Source organism: Ursus arctos, unplaced genomic scaffold (genome assembly GCF_023065955.2).
Source record: "Ursus arctos isolate Adak ecotype North America unplaced genomic scaffold, UrsArc2.0 scaffold_14, whole genome shotgun sequence".
Classification (NCBI taxonomy): domain Eukaryota; kingdom Metazoa; phylum Chordata; class Mammalia; order Carnivora; family Ursidae; genus Ursus; species Ursus arctos.
In genome coordinates, this window is record NW_026622808.1 from 44,797 (window position 1) to 67,409 (window position 22,613).

Here is a 22,613-nt window from a genome sequence, read left to right on the forward strand (position 1 = left end):
CCACCTCCCATCATCACATATCTGAGCCCCGACTCACTCTAGAGAGGGTGCATAGGCCCCTGGAGGGCCTGGGTTGGACCTCACTCCAGGCAGGAAGGAATGAACAGACAGAAAGAATGGGAAGGAACCCCAGGGGGAGGCAGACAGTGAGCAAAGGCACCATGGCCTCTATTTGTCTTAAAGCTGTAATTTTTCATGCTTCAACTTAATTGGAGTCTCAGACATTTCCTAAGTACCCAGCATGTTCGCAGGACAGCAAAGATCTGAGATAAAGTGACAAGAACAGCCTGGGACAAGGAAGGCCATGAAAGACAAAGCAGGAAAATTTACCAACATAAAAATACTTACGGCGTTACTTATCAAAACTCATCGTAAGCAAAAAAGGTAAATGAAAACGTTTGTTATAAAAAAGACTGGTGTGCTTAATATATAAAAAGTTCTTATAAATCAACAACAGAAAAGGACGTGATAGGAATGAACACAGTGCTAGAAGTAGGCTCTGCCCTGAAGACCAGGTGACCCCCAACAACTGATGACTCAGGAACATCCATGCCTCAGAGCCTCAGCATGAGATGGCCTCTCGCAGTGGAATGCCTTGAGCCGCTTTCCAGAACTCAATGCATCCTTCAAGCACGAAGGGTGCCTCCTCTATAAAGCTTTCCAAGACTTCCCTGGGTCCCCTTTTGCTCCTTGCCGAGTTCTCACATGTCTTGGGCCCTGGAACAGAGTGCCTGGCTTTGGCTGAGTACCTTGCATTGCATTAGAGAATGTTCCAGGTGGCATAACACAAGCATTTGACAGAGCAGTAAATAAGGCACAGAGAGGAGCGCGGCCATGTCCAAGGTTACCCACCTATGAGCCGATTCTAGGAGCCCGGTGTCCTGCCTCTGGTCCCTCTATGCTCCAGCCACCTCCTCCCTCAGGAGCCCTCCTGCCCTGCCTTGCCCCCAGGAGGGAAAAGGCCCCACCTTGGGAGCTGCACTTCTTCATAAGAGGCTGGGCCCCACGTGGGGCCTCCCTAGAATAAAGCTGGCCAAGATAAGAGCCTGAGCCCCTGCCCCAGTCCCCCCGTGAGCCCAACACTCAGCTGGGGGGACACAGGGACAGTTGTTTCTCTTCCCCTTTTTTGCCTCCTCATTCGGTAAATTTGGCTTTATTTGGGGAACAGAAAATGCACTGGGAGGGCCTGGTGGATCTCTGAGGGGCCTGGGGTTCCTCCTGGCATGGACGAGAGGCTGAGCGTTAAGACCAGGAGTCCAGGAAAATAGAGGGGGCTTTCTAGAGGGACCGTCCCTTCACCCTCGCTCAGGTCTGGAGCGCTGCCAAGGTCCGGGGCCCTCACTTGCTCACCAGAAGCACATTTCACATTTACTCACTCACTCAGCAGGGGGCCACTAAGCCTCCACTGTGTGCAGACAGGATGCTTGGTGCCAACATTCAAGTGAAGCAAGACAGACAAAAAACACGTTGGCGGGGGGGGGGGAGCCCCAAGTAATTCCAGAGGCAAGGTGGGCACTATTCTAGAGGTCTTTCAGAAAATTGTGACATTTGACTTGAGAGCGGCACAAGGAGAGAATGTGGGAACAGTGTTCCTGGAAGGGGGAACAGCAAGAATGAAGACCCGGAGGCTGGACTGTTGCTCTCTGTGTTCAAGGAACCGGAGGGCGGGTGGTAGGGCCGCAGCTGAGTGCGCCAGGGAGAAGAGAGGAAGTGAGAGGGGACAGAAACAGCTCAGAAAAAGAGAGAGGACTTGGCTGGGGCCACACAGGCAGCTGGATGGATGGAGCACCTGGGGCTCTTCTTCGTCATCGGCCAGTGGCAGTAATAACCCATGTCCCAGCAGTAGTGCTCAGAGGAAATGCCTCCCATCTCCTTGCCTTGCCACCGCCAGACCCTTCGCCCAATGCCCTTTCTTCCTCATTCTCCCTTAAACTCCTATGCATCCTTCAACACCCACTTCCAAGCCCCCATGCCTTGCGCCTCCCTCTGTCTTTGATCGGACCATGCTAAGTGGCAACCACCTATCCCTCCCAGTCTCCCCACCAGGGCAGGGACCCCCTGAGGCCAGGGCCTGGATCTGACTGCCCCGAGCATGGGGCCGGGTTCTGGAAGAGACTAAGGAGGGCAATGCAGACTGAGCCTCAGAAGGCCCCTCCCGAATCTGCCACTGTGACCCAGGAGTACCCTTGAGGCCCGCACCGCAAGACCGCAGGCCCGGTGGCAGTCGACCCAAAGATCACTTCAGTCTCAACTTGTCATGGGACCTTGCCCTGTGTGGGCCTCAGTTTCCCCATCGGCCCAATGAGAGGCTTTTCTGGGTCTTGTTTTGTCTCAGGGAGAAAGCTGTGGCCTGAATGGGAGTTTCCCACTTCCTTCCCCTATTAACTGCTCACAGTAGCATGGCCCCGCGGGGAGCAGGGGCCAGGCTGTCATCATCGGAGCCCCCTCTGAGCTCTGGGCAAGCCCACAGAGCCGGACACATCAGCTTCCTCCTCCCACCTGCTGGGAAACATCCCAGTGCCTCCCCAGAACAGCTGGGTACTGAGGCACCGAGGATGCAGCGAACCCTGTCTCCCCACCACGGCCACGAAACGGAAGCAGAGGCCACAGCGCTGGACGCCCGTGTTGGTCCCCAAACCCTCCGGAGGGCTGGTCGGGGACACCAGAAGCAAAACAAAGGGGCCTGGGAGGGGGAAGCAGGGGTTGAGGGGTCTGGAGGATGATGCAGGGCGGGGGGCAGGGCTGCGTGGTCCCTGCCACACGTTAGCACGTTCCAGGAGGTCCTACCCTGGGCCCAAAAATGAAATCCAGGGCTCTCTGAACTCGATGGGAAAAACACAGGAACTTCACCTTGTCTTTCTGCAAAATGCACCGCTCCCTCTGCGACAAGTGGAGGCAGCAAAGGCCAGCAGCGTGGCGCTCGGTGCGGCCGGTCCTGGGGCCTCGGCCAGGCTCGCTATGGAAGGCGTCCTGAAGCCACAGCGCACGGATGACTGTGTCGCACATTCCACCAGCACGTGCTGCTAAATAGTCCCGTGTCTGCTTTCCTTTGTGGCCTTCTGTGGGTTCTCTCATGCGTCCAAAAATACCATCCCGAGCAAGGGGACATCAAAGGCATCCCCAGCCAGCCACTTGGGCCTGAGGTCTCCTCTGTGACACGGTGGGGTTGCCTGGGCCATTTGTCCGCTCAGTCATTCGTCCATTCCACAAGCCAGTGCAGCGAGCACCGACTCCAGAGATGCCCTTGTACAAGGGGTCGTGTGAACAGGGTGAAAAGCCCCTGTCCCCCCCGGGGGGGTTCATAACAGGCAGGAGGAGAGACAGGCATTTCAGAAGAAAGGAACAAATGAAGACGACTCAGGCGGCGCCAAGGGCTGTCCAGCCCCCGGGGAGGTGCGGCCTGGCCGCCGGGGAGAAAGCCAGGCCTCCACAGGGAGCGGCCACCACACTGGCCGGAGGCTAGAAGGAGCTACTATCCGAGGGAGGAGGGTGACCAAGAGGGAAGGGACGAGGTGAGGTCTGAGAGGGCCTGTGACCCACCTATGATGTCCCAAGTCAAACCCAGAGTCACCTGGGAGTCCTTCTGGGGCCCAGGCCAGGAACACGAACCTGAGGAATTCTCTGGAACACAGGGAGGAGTACTGACAGCATCTTCTCCCAACCATCACCTCGTCCAGTCCTGGGTGAGGAGCTGGCTCTCCTTGGCCCAGTGTCACAGTGAAACTGAAGCTCGGGCTGGGAAGGGACCCATAGCTAAAGGGCAGCTGACATTCCGCCCCCACAGCTGCCTCACCCCGACTTCACCATCACACACGCTTTTCCAGCCCCAACAAACGGGAACAGCACACCCACCATGCATCAGGCATGGCCAACATATGACTTCGTGGTACCGTTCCTCTTGACAGAGGCCAGAGACGGGCTCAGAGAGGGTAAGCAACCTGCCCAGGGTCACACAGCTGGTCCACAGCAGAAGACATGGGAACCCAGGACTTCCAGGGCCATGGGAACAGAGACCCTGGACTTGACCACAAAGCCTGGCCCTAATATCCCTAGGACAAACCACAGTCTCTCCAGGTGTCTCAGGACCACCTCCTACCGTAAGCCTTCCCTGGCCGTGTGCTGCTGTCTGCCTCTCCCTCACGGCTAACTGGTGCTGTGGGGAGCTTACTGGAGTCTGAACCCTGTTTGGCTCTGGCTGTGTGACCTGGAGCCACTGGCCCTCTCCGAGCCTGTGTCCAAGAGGATAAGGTAGGTTTGGGGACATTTGTCCTGGAACAGAGGGCGTGAGCAGCAGGTCTCTGCCCCAAGAGCAGGCAGCTGCTGAGACCCCCAGGAAAAACTTTCTCATGCCTGAAGCATTTATGTAGCACCTACTGTGTATGTCTCTCAACAACCCTGGGGGCCACTGCCTGCACATCCTGCCCCGAAAAGAAGAACCAGGGTCTGAGAGAGACCCCAGCATGCCAAAGCCACAGGCCAGCCAGTGCTGGAGGGCCGTCTCCTCCTCAGGCAAGGTAGCCTGAAGAGGTCACGTGGGTCCAGGGGCTGGCAGCTAGGAGGAGGAATGAGGCTGCTTCTTATTACTGTTCTCACACCAGCATCTGCCAGGCAAAGGGCGACGCTGGGGGGCTGGAGAATCTTCCCACACTGGGCACGGCCCTGCCGGCTCCACCTTGCCCTGCCCCCACCCGGAAGACACCTAATTCCAGGATTAATCCTTGCCTCGATTTCCACATCGGTTCAACAGACCTAGTTTTACTGCCTGCCTGGTACAGCTGTTGGGGAATTAACAGGGTTACTCTCTGCAAAGCGCCCGATTAGGGTCCAGCACACAGTAGGTGCTCATGTGTGGCCACAGCCTTGCATGGACGTAAGGCCTGGGGTATGGGTGCATGTGTTTCTAGAGGTGTCAGTGATGTGTCGACACCTGACCCCACAGAAACATATCTTGAGGGAAGGATTTGGGAGCGGGATCTTGGGAATGGGGGACAAACAGGAGGACGGCAGCAAGTCACAGGGGTGCAGCCAAACGAGTCCCTGCCAAGGGCACCTGGGCACCGGCCCGATCGTACCTAGAACTCCGGCCTTGGTTATGCCCCCAAGGGGCAAGGAAGTCCCCAGAGGGGTCGGTGGTGGTGCTGCGGGAGGCAGGGGTGCAGTGGCCTGAGGCTGTCCACTCCGCCAAGGGGTATAGGGCTGGGGAGGCGGGGGTTAGGGGGCGTCTGTCCCCAAGGCTGCACCCTCAGGCAGCTCTGGTGCCCAGAGGAGGCGCTCGTGCGGAGTCTGGGTGAGGGTGGAAGTGGGGGGTATGAAGTGAGCAGCCCCGCCCTCCTGAGTCTCCTGCAGGGGTGCACGTATGTGTGCCGTGTGCGTGCTCTGTGCGCCCCTGGTCCTTCGCAGGAGCACAAGGTTGCCTGGTCCGGCTACCGCGTGTGCAGCGTGAGCACAGACACGGGCCTGCGCCTTCCCAAGGACGGATCTGTGCCTATGTTTGTGCGGGGCTTGGACACCACGGCCCAGGTCTCCGCGTGTCTGCTCTTGCACACGTGTGCGAGTATGTTTAAGCTTTACGAGGCGTGGCACGCACATGTGTGTGCGCTCAGGGTAGGTGCACACGCATGCACTATAGTCCCTCGCCCAACCCTGGTTGGCAGTGGCCATGGGATGGCAGAGATGGTCTGGTCACCTTGGCAACGGGGCAGGAGCTGGGTAAGCTGGGACAGCCTTGGTTCAAAGGAAAAAAAAAAAAAAACCCAAACCACTGAACACAAAGAGGCTGGGAAGAGAAAAGGAGCTGGAGGGCTGGGAGGGGGCAAGGCTCAGCCCCCAAGCCCCAGGTTCTGCTCACAGCTACCCCACCCCCACTGGGTTGGAGGCCCAGTCCCGGAGCTTGCAAACCGCAGCCGGGAGCAGAGACCCAGGTTCAAGGTCCCATATCTGGCCCAGCTTGCTGAGTACCCCCAGCGTAAGACCCTTGGAGTCCTGGGAGCCCCCCTCAGAGGACGGCAAGCAGGGACGGGGTGGGAGCCCCAGGCCCTGACCGCTGGATCGGGGAGGCGGGGGGGGGGGGGGGGGGGGGGGGGGGAGCCCACGCCCAGATCCACTCGGTGCCAGCAGAGGGCGCCGCGGACACCAGGCACTTCGCGAAGCAGGGGACACTGGGCCGTGCCTGCACAGAAGTCACCCTCTCTGGACAATTAGCGCAGTAATTGCACGCGCTGCCCCACAGCCAGGCCATTAGCCCAGATCCTGCGATGATTTATTCACGAGCTCCCATCCCCTCCTCATGCCCACGGCCAGCTCATCAGCTTCCCGGCCTATGCCGGGAGGGACGACCCACTGACGCTTCCCCGTCCTCGCTCAAAAACATGGCCTGCTATAAATATTTCATCAGACCGAGTGCATGGGGATGAAACTGCTGGTGATCTGCTCCCCGCAGGCTGCCGGGAGCTGAACCCCCCACAGGGGTGGCCTCCGGGAAGTGACCTCTGTCCCTCAGGCTGGAGATGGCCGACGTTGCCTTCACGCTGTCAGGGTGGCCCAGGCCCGAGAGCCTGTGGCAGGACCTCTGCTCACATTTCCTGGGGCTTTACCCGGACTGCCTCCCTGCGTCCTGACAAGGCCCTGCGGGACAGAGTCTGCTACCATCCTCAGAGGAGGAAGCTGAGAGACGAAGGCACTTACCTAAGGCCACACGGCCTGTCAGAGGCAAAGCGGAACCGAACCCCGGCAGGCAGCCCCAGGGCCCCCAGCATCTGGCCTCCCTGAGTCCCAGAGCAGCCCTGTGACATGGGTACTCTCGGGATCCCTTATACAGATAAGGACACCAGGGCTCAGGGAAGTGACTTGCTCAGGGTCACAGAGCTGGGAATGCAAGCCAGGCAGGTGACCTTGATCGATAATGGGCTTGGATTCATGCCCTGGGTGACCCCACTGATGGGAAGGACATTGAAATCAGCCTCTTGTCATCGCCCTCACAGGGAAGGGGCCCCTCGCAGAGTCGCACAGACCGGGCCTCATCAACAGCAGGCTGAGGAATTCTGGAAACCCCGGGCCCGCTCCCAGGGCATCCCATAACCCCTGGCTTTCCTTGAGACCCCTGGAAGCAGAACTGGCTAGAACCCCAAATCCTGACAACGGATTGGCCTCCTCTTCGGGCCTCAGTGTCCTTATCTGTAAGATGGGCCCTGACAATGCCTCCAAGGGCTGGGGTGGGCATGTGAGGCCTTGGTAGACAGCATGGGCCTGCGTGCCGTGATCCCCCAGCAAGGGGCCACTGTGCGTCCACCTTATTTGCAAAGCCCGAGGTAGTGCACCTGCTTGAATCCAGTTTGCACAAGCTCTGCAGTGGGCCAGCTCTGGGTTCAAATTCCAGCTCTACGACTCCCTGGCTGTGTATCTTGGGCACCTGGCTGCCCCTCTCTGAGCCTCGGTTTCCCTGCCTGTCGGCTGAGGACGTCACTCCTGCCCCATAGGATTGTGGGAACAAGGTCAGTCCAGGTGTTACAGCACTCATCTCTGACCTCAGCAAGCACTTGAGAGCCAACCAGCCCCTCACTCGCATTTCAATTCCAAAGTCAGGGCAGCAGGCACCCTCTGGGCAGCCCCCAGCCGGGATCTGCCTGCTGGACCCCGAGAGGCCACCACGCCAGGCCTGCCAGGGACCTAAGACAGCAAGACTGTAGCCCAGCCGGGGAGTGGAAGGAGTCCCAGGGTGGCCGCAGAGGTCCAGGGCCCAGAGACAGCAGGCTGCGCGCGCACCACGCAGGACAGCGTGGGGGAGGCGGAGCAGCCCGGAGACCCCGCCCACTCGGCCTGCCTAAACCAGAGCCAGCACGCCCTTCCCGGCTCCCGGACCCGTCCACAGCCCCTGCCTGACCCCGGCCGCGTTCCAACCGCAGCCCTGGCGCTCAGGCATGGCGAGACTTGGGCAGGTTACTTCAGCACTCCGGAGCTCGGTTTCCCCATCTATAACACGGGGGTAATAAGAGGGGATGGCTGTGGTGATGCGTGAGTACATGAAAACTTAGAACCGTGCCTGGCATAGAGAAATGCTGTTCTCACCACCACGATTCCCAGCAGCAGGATTTCTGCGCCGGGCGTTGGGGGCACGGAGGGAGGAGACCCATGGGTCCCTGCACCCACCGCACTGTGTGTTCGTGGTCTCTGTCCAGGCCTGCCAGCTCCAGGGGTCCTCAAGCACTTTCAGGCGCCCCTTCTCTATGGCCCCAACAGGGCCGGGAAAGAGTTTCTGGAAAGAAAATGACTTGACATTTTCTGACAGTTTATCTCTGGCCACACTGAACTCCCAGCAGGCCCTCCCTCCATATGCCCTTGCCCCAGCTGTCCCCCGAACCCCCAGGGTGCCCACCTTCTGGCCGACCTCGGGGTTCTCCTTCAGGCTTCTAGGCTGGGTTTAGGGCCTCCCTCAACCCTCTGCAGACTCCGGGCTTTCTCTCTGATACAGCCCTGACCACACCAGGCACCCCCCCCCCATACCCCCAGCCTCAAGCTGATTTTCCGATCCCTGATTCATCTCCAGAATCACCCAGCACGGGGCCAGGCACAGAGCAAGGGCTCCGTGTCTGTGTTCAGAACAATGATCTATGATGCGAGCTTATGTTCACTGAGCCCGTATTATACACCAGACCTCGTCCCCAAGAATAACATTGTTTCATTTAAGCCATACAAGAGTCCTAGAGGTAGATACTATTATTTTACAGAGGAGAAACTGAGGCCTGGGGAGATGGCCTGAGAACCCTGAAGACTTTGTGTGGGCCACAGCCCAGATCCAGACTCCCCTCTCTGCTCCAGCCCATGGGGCGGCAAGAGAGGCCAGCCCTGGTGACCAGCAGTGCTCCTTAGTGGCTCCCCTGAGCAGGGAGAAGCATCCTTCTGCCGACGAAGGGCCCTCAGTACTCAGTGCGGGGGCAGGACAGAGGAGGACTAGAGTACAGGGGCTGGTTTCACACTTGTGAGACGGAACTTGCATTCCGGGCCTCAGTGGCCTCATCTGTAAAGTGGAGACAGGGAGACAAGTCTGGCGCGTGACGCGGAGTGGGCGCTTGGCAATTGGCTGTTGAAGGAAAGGGTGGAGGGGCCCTCACGGCCCCGGACCTGCTGGCCTCCCTCCGCTCAGGCCTCCACCTGCCGGTGACGTCAGCCCAGACAGGAGTCCCAGGCCCCCAGAAGGATATTAAAGGCCCCCAATACCAGATTGATGAAAGCCAGGTGTCAACACCCGTAAAGCTCTGAGGCAGGAGAAGCTTCCAAGAAACGTCCTTTCCAGAGACCCGGGAGCCCGCACTTGCCCTCCAGCTCGAGGGTGGGCGACAGGTGAGCCAGAGAACCTGGGAGTCGGGGCGACGCAGGGACCACAGTGCGGGCAGCAGTGCCAGAGGTATGGCTCGGGAGACACTAAAAGACACATGACTTAGAAGCCCAGCCTTGGCCTGGAGGCAGCCTCACCCCTCCCCAGAGAGTGGGGGGCTGGGCAAGAAGGGCAGAAGTTACTAAGGGCAGAGCATGGGGAAACGGGGGGCCCAACCCAGGTACACTACCCACACCCGCCCACGCCCCCCCCCCATGCCATAGGTCACACCCTCCTTACTGGTCACAGCACACACCTCTCTCCCACCTGCTTACAAAACTCGGGCATGCGCCCTCTCCCGGTCAGGGCCTGTGCACACCCACAGCACAGACAGCCATGCGCCCCCATCTCCAACCCCCACACCCACCTTCGGGCTTTCCACCCGTCTCTACCGTCCACGTCTGTCTCCCTTGCCCCCAAAGCGGCCCCATCACTGTGGGTCACAACCCATCTATAGCAGCTGCCATTCGGACAGCCCGACCCTGTCTCTGTGCTGGTCCCAGGCCCCGCAGTCTGAGCCCCTGGCCTGGGCCTCACCTCGTGACGACCCTGGGTTGTGAGGAGGGAAAGCAGAGAGGAGGGTAGGGGTCCACGAAACCCCCCACTCCCAACAGTACCAGCATCCCCAGGCCGAGGGGAGCCAGGTGGCTGGGACCCCCTCCAAACCCAGCCTCCAGGCACAGCCCTGGTGGGGGGCTCCTGCCGGATCCTCAGTGCTGACAGGCTGATTAGAGGGTGGGCGATCAGCTGGGCCTGTGCCTCCTGTCTCAGCAGCTGCAGCCCAGGGGGGAGGCCGGCGGAGGGGGCTCCTATTGGGAGGCGGCCTCTATCTCCTGCCTGCCTTTCCATGCCCAATGTAGCAGGCCAAACCACCGTTCCTTGGGGAGCCCTAGCCTGCCGGACGGGGCACTGCTGGGCACACACATGTCCCTGACCCCCAAGGGGACACAGGCTGAGTCCCTACGGGGTGCAAGGCTTGTGGGAACTCCTGGACATGGGACCCTGCTAGGACCTCTACTGGGTAGCTTTTTATTCTACAGGGAAACTGAGGCTCAGAAAAGCTCTGTCGCATGCCTGGACTGCTTCCTGCAGAAGTTGCTGCAGCTCAGGAAGAGGGGATGGGAAGCTGCTCGGAACGCCCCGGTGCCCGCCGCACACCTGGCACTCTCCACAAACCGTAAGGACAGCCCAAGGAGGCGGGGACCAGATGCCTGCACCTGCCGCTCAGATGAGGAGCCCGGAGCACGGCGGTGGCCCTCCCCACCTGCCCGCCACCACCAGCCCTGCTGGGAGGCCTAGGGTGCACCCTGCGGAGGGGGCGGGGAGGGGCAGAAGGTCAGGAGAAGGTGGGAGAGTCGGAGGTGCCCAAGCCTGGAAACAGAAGGCAGGCCTGGACTGGAGACGAAACTGGGAGCTGACCGAGGGGACGGCTGAGGCCCGTGGACGGAAGGAGAGGGCACCCCAGCAAGCGGACTTCCAGGCGCTGGGGCGGGTGTGCAACCACACAGGCCTTCCCGGGGGGAAGCGAGGGCTCTGGACCCAGACGGTGCTGAAGTGAGCAGGACAAACACTGGAGGGGACCGTGGGGGACACAGATGACCCGGACCTGAACGGTTTTCACTGCCATCATAGGTATAAAGATCAGGGACAAAGGCCAAGAGGCGAAATTGGGGAAAGCAACTGCGGAGCCTGTGAGGAGTTCTGTGGTTACAGAGAGCAGAGAAATGAGCAGAAGCCGGGGGGGGGGGCAAGAGAGGGGGTTTTTAATATGGGAAGATAATACAACCTTAGAAACTTAAACACAGGGCTGCCATCCGACCCAGCCATTCCACCCCTAGGGATACAGCCAAGGGGACTGAAAACTAGGGTTCATACAAAGCACACCTGTTCACAGCCGCATGACTCACAACAGCCCAAACACTCATCAGCCACTAAAGGACACAAAACATGTGCTACATTCATCAGTGGAATATCGTTCAGCCACAAACTGAACCAAGTACCGGCCCGGCAACGTGGATGAACGTCAGAAACATTTCGCCAAGTGAAAGAAAGCAGACACGAAGGCTTGTTTGATTCCGCGTACGTAAACGTCCAGAGTCAGTAAACACAGAGACGGAAAGTAGATTCGTGGTTGCCAGGGCTGGGGGGTGGGGAGCGATTACTCAATGGGCACGGGGTTTCCTCTTGCGATGAGAATGTTTTGGAACAAGATGAGGGACTAGCTGCACAACGGTGAGAGTGTACTAGATACCACTGAACGGTTCGCTTTCAACGGTTCATCTTCTGTCCTGCGAATGTTTTTCGAGGAGTCCCGCAAAAGAGATTTGAACCCAACCAAAGCCTGACAGGTGCACGCCTAAGTCCTCACACCCACTCAGCGGGGCCACGGCCACGGCCACGGCCCAGGGAGCAGGAAAGAAATACTTGCTGTCGTCAGAAATAATACCAGAACTCTGGTGGCCTCCTCCAGGCCATCCGCAAGGCCCCCGCCTTACTCACCCTGCTCCAGCTGTGACATCCTGTTCTCCACGCGGGTCCTTGAACCCGGGAAGCACCAGCCGCCTTTGGCCTCTCTCTCACTCCCTCCTGGCCCCTCCCTGACTCCAGGAAGCTCTCTGATCGCAGGTCCCCTTCCCTCTCGTATGTTCCGTGGTCGACGCTCAGCTGCCCACTGACATGTGAGGGAAGGGATTCGGCCTCCGAGAGTGTGTTCCAAGATGATTTTTAATTTTTTTTATTTTTAAAGATTTTATTTATTTATTTAACAGAGAGAGAGACAGCCAGCGCGAGAGGGAACACAAGCAGGGGGAGCGGGAGAGGAAGAAGCAGGCTCCCAGCCGAGGAGCCTGATGTGGGGCTCGATCCCAGGACCCTGGGGTCATGACCTGAGCTGAAGGCAGACGCCTAACGGCTGAGCCACCCAGGTGCCCCCCAAGACGATTTTTTAGAGAAGTTTTAGGTTCACGACAAAATTGAGGGGAAGGTACAGCGATTTCCCATCTACCCCCTGTAGCCACACACGCACGGCCACCCCACCATGAACCTCACTCTCCAGAGTGGGACGTTTGTTACAACTGACGCTCTTACACTGACGCATCATAATCACCCAGAGTGCACAGGGTACCTTCGCGCTGAGTCTTGCCGTTGCACTTTCTACGGGTTTGGACAGATGGGTGATGACATGTGTCCGTCCTCATGGTATCACACAGAATAGTTTCACTGGCCTAGAAATCCCCTGGGCTCAGCCTTCTCTACCCTGGAGAAGGCAACCACTGGCGTCTTCCAGAAAGCCGTAGAGTTGGAGCCCACAGCACGTAGCTTTTTCCGACTGGCTGCTTCCGCTCAGCGATCTGACCTTCACGTTCCTCCGTGTCTTCTCATGGCTTGAGAGCTCATTTCTCTTTCTTGCTGAAGAATATTCCATTGTCCGGACGGACCACTTTATTTACCATTCACCCACGGAAGAACATCTTGGTTGCTTCCAAGTCTTGGGATCATGAATAACGCTGCTGTGAACACCCGCGCAGGATGTTGTGTGGAAGCAAGTCTTCAGCTCGGGTGGGTAAATACCAAGAAGTGTGGTGTGGGAACAGCGTGTTTAGTCTTTAGGAAACCGGCAAACTGTCTTCCAAAGGGACTGTGCCATTTTGCATTCCCAGCCATACTCACATTCCTGTTTCTCCCCGTCCTCACCTGCGTCGGGGGTGGCCAGGGTCCTGAATTTGGGCCAGCGGCACAGGCGTGTAGTGGCATCTCGTTGTTTCTGCTTCCAATTCCCCGATGACCTATGCTGTGGAGTGTCATTTCAGATGTCTCCTTACCATCCGTGTATCTTCTTTGCTGACGTGTCCGTTCAGGTCTTTGGCCCATTTTTTCATTAGGTTGTTTGTTTCCTATTGTTGAGTTCTAAGACCCCTTTGTATATTTTGGATAACAGCCCTCTATCAAATGTGTCTTTTGTAAATATTTTTTTCCCAGTCCCTGGCTTGTCTTCTAATTCTCTTGACAGCCTTTCCCAGAGCGTAAGTTTTTACTTTCAAGGAGGTCCAGCCTGTCGATCATTTCTTTCATGGATCGTGTCATGGACGGTGTATCTAACAGGGAATCACCTGACCCAAGGTCATGTAGGTTTTCTCCTATGTTATCTGCCCGGAGTTTAATAGTTTTGTATTTGGCATTTAAATCTATGATCCAATTTGAGTCCGTTTTTGTGAAGGGTGTAAGGGCTGTGTCTAGATTCATACATATATATATATATATATATACAATTTTTTTTTTTGCTTGTGGATGTCCAGTTGTTTCATCACCATTTATTAAAAAGACTATCTTTGTTCCATTGTATTGCCTTTGCTCCTTGCAAAGACAGGTTGACATCGCTGATAGGGGTCTATTCCTGGGTTCCGTATTCTGTTCCAGTGATCCATTTGTCCAGCCTTGAGTCAATGCCACACTGTCTCGAACCCTGTAGCTTTACAGCAAGCCTGGAAGTCATGTAGTCTCAGTCCCCCAACGCCGTGCTTCAGTATCACGCTGCCCCATCTGGGACTTTCGCCTCTCCATGTAACTGTAATCCGTGTGTTGATATCCATAAATTAAGTTGGTGTTTTCGCTGGGATGGCACTGAAGGTACAGATCAGAGGGGGGAGAACGGACATCCTGACAATATCGAGACATGGACTATAGCTCCATTTATTTTCTTCTTCTTTGTTTTCCTTCACCAGAGTGTTGTAGTTTCCCTGTTAAAGATCTTGTATATATGTTGTTAGACTTATACCTACATACTTCATTCCGGGGAGGGCTGATATATTGTGGTGGTGGGGGGGGGTGTTGCTTTTCTTTCTTTTTTTTTTTTTTTAAGTAGGCTCCACACCCAGCCTGAAGGCCAGTGCGGGGGTTGACCTCACGGCCCTGAGATCAAGGCCTGAACTGAGATTAAGAGTCAGACACTTAACTGACTGATCCCCCAGGCGCCCCAATGGTATTGTGTTTTTAATCTCAAATTCCACTTGTTCGTTGCTGGTGTATAAGAAAGCCGCTGACCTTTGTATATTAACCTGGTATCCTGAACACTGCTAAAACTGCTTGTTTGTTCCAGTTTTTCCCTATTCTTTCAGATTTTCTTTCTTCCTTTTTTTTTTTTAAAGATTTTATTTATTTATTTGACAGAGATAGAGACAGTCAGCGAGAGAGGGAACACAAGCAGGGAGAGTGGGAGAGGAAGAAGCAGGCTCATAGCGGAGGAGCCTGATGTGGGACTCGATCCGGGAACGCCGGGATCACGCCCTGAGCCGAAGGCAGACGCTTAACCGCTGTGCCACCCAGGCGCCCCTCTTTCAGATTTTCTAAATAGACAATCACGTCATCTGTGAACAAACGAGTTTTATCTTTCTTCCCAATTTGTATATATTTTATTTCCTTTTCTCACCGAATGACATTAGCAGAGACTTCCAGTGCGACGCCAGCAGGAAGTGGTGAGAGGGGCATCCTTGCTTTGCACCTCACCTTAGTGGGAAAGCTTACCGTTTTGGTTTTTTTTTTTAAGATTTTATTTATTTGACAGAGAGAGAGGCAGCGAGAGAGGAAACACAAGTAGGGGGAGTGGGAGAGGGAGAAGCAGGCTTCCCGCTGAGCAGGGAGCTGGATGTGGGGCTCGATCCCAGACCGCTGGGATCACAACCTGAGCCGAAGGCAGACACTTAACGACTGAGCCACCCAGGCGCCCCTGCTTACAGTTTCTCATTGTTAAGCATGATGCTAGCTATAGGTTTTTTTGTAGCTAGTCTTTATCAAGTCAAGAAAGTTCCCCTCTATTCCTAGTTTGCTGAGAGTTTTTACCATGAATGGGTGTTGTCAAGGCTCTGTTTTGTCCCCTGGAGTGTCCTGGTACTTGGAGAACGTGGTGGCGTACGGGGGGTCAATAATGACTGCCTTTGCAAGAAGCAGGTGCACAGTGTAGAGAACTGTCTGGCGGAGACAGGGAGACTCGCCACAGTCATGACCTTGTGTCGCTGAGCGGCGTGGGGGCCGAGGGGACAAGGCAGGATAACGTTCCATCCACAGGAAAGAGAGGGGGGCTCGCGGAGGGACGCGGGGCCAGGACATGGGTAGCTGCGTGGGGAGCAGAGAGAAGTTCTCTTCTTTGATTTTCTCAGTGAAAGAGGAAGCCACGCTATCAGCTAAGGCTCTAGGACCTAGAAGTGGAAGGCAGGGTCCCAGAACTGAGGAGAAAGGTTCTGGAACAGAGAGGATGGGGATAGTCTGGGCCCAGCAGCCCAAGCTCAGAAGCAGGACCTGGAGTGAGAGGGGCCTGTGAGACTAATCGGCCACCCCAAGCAACAGAGGGCTGAAGCTGGACTCAGGGCTTTGTGTCCTTTCAGTCTCTCTCCCTGTATGTCTAGGAAGGTTGGGGGCGGGCCCAGGCGACAGGTGGCAAGAGACCTCTCGGCCCTCGCCCTGCCTAGGGCCCCAGGGATGGCTCTGAAGGGCTCTCTGGAGTCTCCACCGGCTGGAAACTCACTGTGGACGGCCCTGGTACTGTGGACGGCCCTGGTGCTGCAGCCGCCTCTTGTGGGGCCGGGGGCTAGAGACCCCTCCCTGGGGTGCCTGCTCCACTCTGCAGAAACATCTACCCAGGCCACATGGGTTAACTGCACTTTCAATCCACAGTTAAATGAATGAGCGAATGAATGAATGAGTGATGAACAGCTCCCTTCATCTGCACAAGTGGCAAAGCCGCTGCTATCACATCCTGGGGCATCAAACAATATTTACGGCGGGGTCTGCAGACAGCCTGGTGCGCAAAGCCTCCACACCCACAGATGCACAAGACTCAGCCCTGAGCGGCGGGGGCGGGAGGGGGCGCCGCAGGGCTATGGGGCCGGTAAGCAGACGGGAAGCCCCGTCTCTCTCTAAGAAACCAATAAAGGGGAGGAACCCCCACCCTGAGAGCTTTAGCGAACCCTTGACCTAAATCTTTCCCCTGCGTGAGCCCCTCAACACACAGTAGGTGCTCAAGCAATGATCTTTCTATTCTAGTCTCGTGGGGCTAACAGCTCCGTGTTCTGTGGCTGAGGTCACAGGGGATAGACGGCAGCAGGTCATTCAGTGTGAGCGTCAGCTCTGCCAGTCCTTCTCCCTCTTGGGGCCCCAATTTCTCCACGTGCGAAATGGACAGAACTCTGAGAACCCTCTATCATCTAAAACTCTGGAACAGTTGTAAAACTTGGTACACACAATCACAGTTTAAACGGGGTAGACTTAGCCCCATTTCTCAGAGCAAAGGACTGAGGCTCAGAGAGGTGAAGCTGCTTGCCTCAAGACACACAGCTAGCAGACAGGGACAGCCCCATGTGAAGCCAGGCCAACCTGGCTCATGCCCAACATGGCATTTTCTGGACCCTCGGCCCAGGGCATCTCTGCCCCCCAGGGGAGAACGGAGGGCCTGTGGCATCCCGAAAAGACTTCATGCCCTTGGAGAGAAACTGAGGCGCACTCATAGGACTTCTCGGTCTGGGTGCAGACGCAGTTTGGCCATCTACGTCCCTCAGTGGCTCATCTCTCCAGCCCTACTCCCCCCGCCTGGCCAGGACACTTTGCGAATTAAATGAGATAATCTTCGGGAAAGCACTGAGCACAGCGCCCAGCACCAGAAGACACGGGGTAAACAGTCATTTGCATCAGGATTTCTGGGTGCCAAGTCTCAGTGACACGTCAGGCCACTTCCTGGGAAATAAAGACACCGGTGACAGCATGAGCTCTTTTCACCACCAGCGCAGGCGTTTTGCTAAAGCCCCCAGACGATTCTATGGCCACCAGAAGCCATGAGAGGGGGCTGAGGACACCCAGGCTCTGCAGGCCACTTGGCATGAGGCCAGGCACTGCAGCGGTCCAGCAGTGCCTGGGCCATCTCCACAGGGACACTTCCTGGTGGCCTGGTGGGGGGGAGTGGCAAGAATAAAACGCAGCCCCCTCCCTCCAGCCACTTCAAGCTCTCAGGAGGTGGGGACCCTGGGGAGCCCCCCTCGGGCTCCAGGCACAGACTGGGCTGTCAGAGCCACGAGGGGCTGCCGCATGGCCTCTCTGAGCCTCAGTGAGGCTTCCTCCTGTCCGTGGGGTTAGCCCTGAAGAGCCTCGGGGATGAGAAAGGCTCCTCACACGGCAGGGGCACCCCCCTGACTCCCAGGCACCTCAGCTGGGGGAGGAGGAAGGGCTGGAATAGAACCTCTTTGCAGGAGCGCCCAGAAAAACTACAGGGAGGTGTTTTGACGTGCAAAGCCACTCCACCTGGCTCTCGAACAAGCAAGAGACAAATAAAACAGCTGAGGCGGAAGCACCAGTCTTCACAAGCAGGACCGGCAGGGTCTGGGTGACAGGCGACACTGGTGGCCATGGCGCGGGGGGGCAGGCACCCTTAACTCTACTGAGACCTGGGGGCACTGGGATGACTCGGTGGAGGGCACAGCAGTGACAGCTCTCAAAGTCACAGAGGCACAGGCCCTGGGACCCCACAGGACCATTTCTGGAACTTCTGGACAACCCAGGCGTGAGGACCTAAATATCTGGGTTTCGCTCTGGCAGTAACAGCCTGGGGCGGAGAAAGATGCACGTCAGAATGAGGCAGGCTAACAACATGGAAATTCGGCCTCACGTGGGGAAATGCCAGCTAGATTTCATAACCATTTCACTGACTGATGCAGTAACAAACGGCCTCATCTATCGCACCCACCCCATCCCGGGGCTGCATGTTTCCTCTGATTGCTCCCAACAGCCTGATGGCAGGAAGGACCATTAATATCCCCATTTTGCAGGTGAGCAAACTGAGACACAGAACAGTCGAATAAAATCACAGCTGGTAAGTAGCAGAGACCAAGCCTATAACCCCAATGCTCTAGGACTCCAAAACGCACCGCTTAACTAGAGTATTTTTCTTAAAAAAGAAAAAGTCAAGATACAGGACAGCGTATCCTGGTTGACCGTGTGTAGTGGGTTGAATGACAGCCCCCCCGAAAGATAAGTCCACCCAGAACCTGTGAATGTGACCTTCTTTAGAGAATTTTTGCAAATATAATTAAATTAAGGATCTGGAAATGAGATCATTCTAGATTAGGACGGGCCCTAAATCCAATGACAAGTGTCTTTAGAAGAGAAGACATGATAAGACCAGACCCAGGCAGCGATCGGAGGGATGTGTCTAAAAGGCACAGAACACCGAGGCTTGCTAGAGGCTACAGAAGCTGCGAGAGGCCTAGAAGAATTCTCCCTCGGAGCCCCTGGTAGGAAGCAACTCGCCGACATCTCGACGTCAGACCGTGGCCTCCAGAATTGGCGTATAATACATCGGTGTTATTTTGATCCGTTACGGGCATCACGGGGAAACTAATACAGGGTGCAATTTGCTCCCCACTGTCCCTGTGTCTGTTTTCTTTTCCAGACCTGGCCGACTGTCCCCCTTGGACCGCCGCCACTGCGTTCCTTCCACAACCCAGACACAATTTCAAGTGTATGGATTCATTCACCCCATTTCCCCTGGTGTTCCCATGTCACAGATGAGGAAACTGAGACCACTGGCTCGGGTCACAGCTCCAGAGGACCCCAGGAGCCCATCCAGCCACAGCTGGCCCTGCGACCACCAGAAAAGGTGCTGAGTCAGGACGGGGCCCGAAGCCTGGTCACCTGGCCCTGGAGCTTCAGGGCCAGAGCACCTGCTGCAGGAGAAGGGCCAGGCCCCACAGGTGCCCATGAAGCTGTGGCTGCCAGGGTCAGCAGGGGCAAGGAAGAGGGCGGCCAGGGTCTCCTCCCTACACCGCCCCCAGGGAGGGGCAGGACCGCTCTGCAGCTCCCCCACGGACTGCTGGGGGCACCCCCTCCAGTGGTCTTGAAGGCTCCCAGGGCCCAGGAGGGGGGCCTGGCCGCCCCAGCCAGGCAGGTGCTGCCGACAGCTTGCAGCTCAGCAGGCCAAGAAAATGGGCATGGCTGAGCGTCCGGCCCGAATGGCAGAAGGCAGGGGAGCAGAGAGAGGGAGGAAGCTGCCTGCCCTGCCTTGACCGCAGAGCCAAAGCCAAGAGGGGGTGAGAAAGTGGATGTCCAGATGTGGACATACTATTCATGCCCACTCTGTAAATGGGGAAACTGAGGCTTGGGGCAGAAGAGCAGCAGGGGTGATTCGCCTCTCTCGGACTTAGGCTCACAGATCCTCCCCTCCAGCGGCCCCCGGTGGAACAAGGCGGGCGCTGTCCTTCAGATGCAGCTCAAGCCGGGTTATGGGAACGGCAGGGCTGGCCAAGCAGGTGGTGGACACCTGAGACGGAGCAGCTCAGACAGGAACCAGGGGTGACCGATTCCCCAGACAGCGGCCCTTCCCCCCCCCCCCCCCCCCCCCCCGTGAGGACCATGAAGACTCAGGTGATGGCTGCAAGCACTTCCCTGCGGTGTTCAGGCTGTGCTGAGCGACAGCTGGGTGGACGCCGCGCTCCCTGAGACCCGAGCGGTGGGGTCTACGCCGGGTCCGGGAGCTCCACTGCAGCACGGTGACTTCCCCGTGGGGGGCTGGGCTGGGGGCTGGGCCACCGGGGAGACGGAAGGGTGCAGATTCCCAGGCTTCCCCCCAGACCCTCCGAGCCAGGCTTTCTGGGGATGGAGCCAGGAGATCTGGATTCTCCCAGTGCTCCCAGAGAGTTCTGAGGAAGGAGCTACCCCATCGAGGATTCGGCACCTCTCCCAGGGCGAAAATGCACCAGTTCTGCAATTCTGGGCTCCCGGTCTCGGAGAAGCTACAACTTCACAACTCAAAGAATCCGTGACCCGTGCACTCGGGTGGCTCTGTGCGTTCAAAGACTCCACGGCTAAGACTGTGATCTGGGGACTCTGTGACTCAGCCCTCAACCCAATGGCCATCAAAGGCGAGAGGACGAAATCCCTGGGTCTGGAGAGCTGGGGCAGCAGCTAGGGAATGATCCCACGGGAAAAAAACAGAAAGCAAGAAAGGAAGAAAGGAGAAAGGGAACTATAGATGTCGGCATGTTTATATAACTACCTTCGCGTGTTTGCGTAAGCACTCAGACAATCCAGAAAGTTCTCCAATAATGGTCACCTCGAGAACATAAAGCTTCGGGCTGGGGTGAGGTGGAGACAGGGGTTGAGAAGGAGAAACTCACTTTCCACGCTTACGCGGCTCGCAAACTTCACCACGAGCGTCTAACACTCAGGTAATTAAACGATTAGTGGACAAATATGACAAAGTCTACGCTGCGTTATGTGCTCGCTTGTTCCTTTCACGCTCTTCCGCCCACCCAGACATCGCCACCGTCCCGGGCACGGGGCCCAGCATGCCGCACTCGCTCTAGAGCGCGGTGCGGCCGGCCTGAGTGGCGCGGAGACTGCCTGGCCGAGCCCGCGCCCGACCCGTGAGACCCCTCGCAGAAGGGAAGGGCCGGCGAGGACAGGGGCGCCAGGGGCTGGTCCTCAGGGTGGCCTGTACGGGGCATTTCCGGACCTTCCACACCCTGGCTCCACGAGGCCCCGTTTTTGAGCTCCCCACCTGCCCCCAGAGCCCCGCACCTCCAGAACCCCGACAGCACCTCCACTTCTGCCCTCCATGTGACCCAGAGAGGCCCCTCGCTCTCTGCGCCTTGCCAGGCTCGTCCCGTGAAGGGATGGGGCCAGCTCCCCTCGGGCCTCGCCAGTCCTCATCAGGTCCCCACAGGCCTGCGTGGAAGCCCAGCCTGGCCTTGGCCCGACACCAAGAGCCCAGAGGCGCAGGGTCGGGGGCAGGAGGAAGGCGGCCGCTACCACCCCGAACGCCAGCTGCTGGCACTGATTTATTTTTGCTTTAAGTGCTGGAGAATTGCAGGGCTGGAGCCGCCAGCTCGGGGGGCTCGGGCTGCAGCTGGAAGGAGAGGGAGCTGGGCAGGAGGTGGGGGCTGCAGAGCCCCTCCCTGACCTCTCTTGCCCTCAGCCTCTCCATCAGACACACGCACGCACACGCACTCACACACAGCTCAGCACCTCCCCATCTCCACACGCTCCCTCCTCCCGGCCCAGCTCTCCTAAGTCAGCCTCCAAACAGCTGCAAGGAGGCTTCGGGGGACAGAGAAGCTCGACCACTACCCCCCACCTTGCTTCTAAGGAGCCGTTGCACCTCCGGCTGGGGCTGTCCCCCGCTGAGCCTCAGCTGGCCCACCCCCACGGCGGGGATGTCCTACTGCACCCTTTCCCTAGGACACCCACTCGCACGGCGGGGGCAGGTCAGAGGCTGGGGACAGTCACAGGCAATCTCGAGATAGCTCTGCGGCTCATTGGACCTGATCCGTTTTCTGTCCCAGAGGGTGGGCTGGCGGAGACGGGGCCCCTGCCTGGGCACATCTGGCCCTGGTGGAGCCAAGCAGCCTGGCCGAGGCCCGGCCCCTCGGAACCGGTCTGCTCGTCCCCAGAAGGGGTGTAAGCCCGAGCTTGGGAGAGGTGATGGGACGATCCGAGGGAACGGAAGGGGCTGTGCTGTGCCAACTACAATGCCTGTAGCTTCTTTTTACACCCGGGAAGCTGCTAAAGTTGAAAGCGGCAAATCTTAAAACATAAAAAAAAAAAAAAAATTAAACCTGGGTGTTGTGCTGAAAAACAGAGACGGGGCAAAGGAGGTGAAACTCACTGACGCAAAACACGAACGGCCAACGGGCGTGTGCAAATGCTTCAGTGGGCAAGGAGTGGAGACACCGTGCCCCCGGCCGCGCCCAGCCCCTGCAGCCGGGCGCCACACATCTTACGGAAGGAAGGCACGAAGATGCAGCAACGAGAAGAGAAGCGCGGGACCGAGTGGCCCTTACTCTCTGCACCCCAGTCTGCCTACATCTGCAATGGGAATGGCTTCTGGCCCTCACACGGGGTTGGGGTGGGAGACATCCTAGGCTGGAAACAAGCCCAGGCCCTGGGACATGGCAAGGGTCAGATAAAAAGAGCTCAATGCGGAGTCGGGGCCCAAAATACAAGACAACTCCCTCCCCCTCACGAAGACAGATGGCAGGCCAAGGGCTCAGAGAAAAGGTCTGAAAGCTGGCTCTGCCCCCCCGCAAGCCCCACGATTCCGGGCCAGTGATGTCACCTCTCCGAGGCTCGGTTTCCTTATCTGCAGAATGGGACAATAATTCCGGCGACCACTGCTACGGAGCACCCACGGTATATCAAGCACCATGCTTGGCTGAACCAAAGCATTCATTCCCCACGTGTTTGCTGAGCACCTACCACTCCGAGT

The 22,613-nt window shown here is 57.5% G+C and overlaps 1 protein-coding gene across 2 annotated transcripts in view; it reads right to left on the reverse strand.

Moving 5' to 3' along the window:
* The window catches only part of KCNJ12 (potassium inwardly rectifying channel subfamily J member 12), a 43,710-nt gene that overhangs the window by 15,975 nt on the left and 5,122 nt on the right, over positions 1-22,613 (reverse strand). The gene's annotated exons all lie outside the window — the stretch shown is intronic.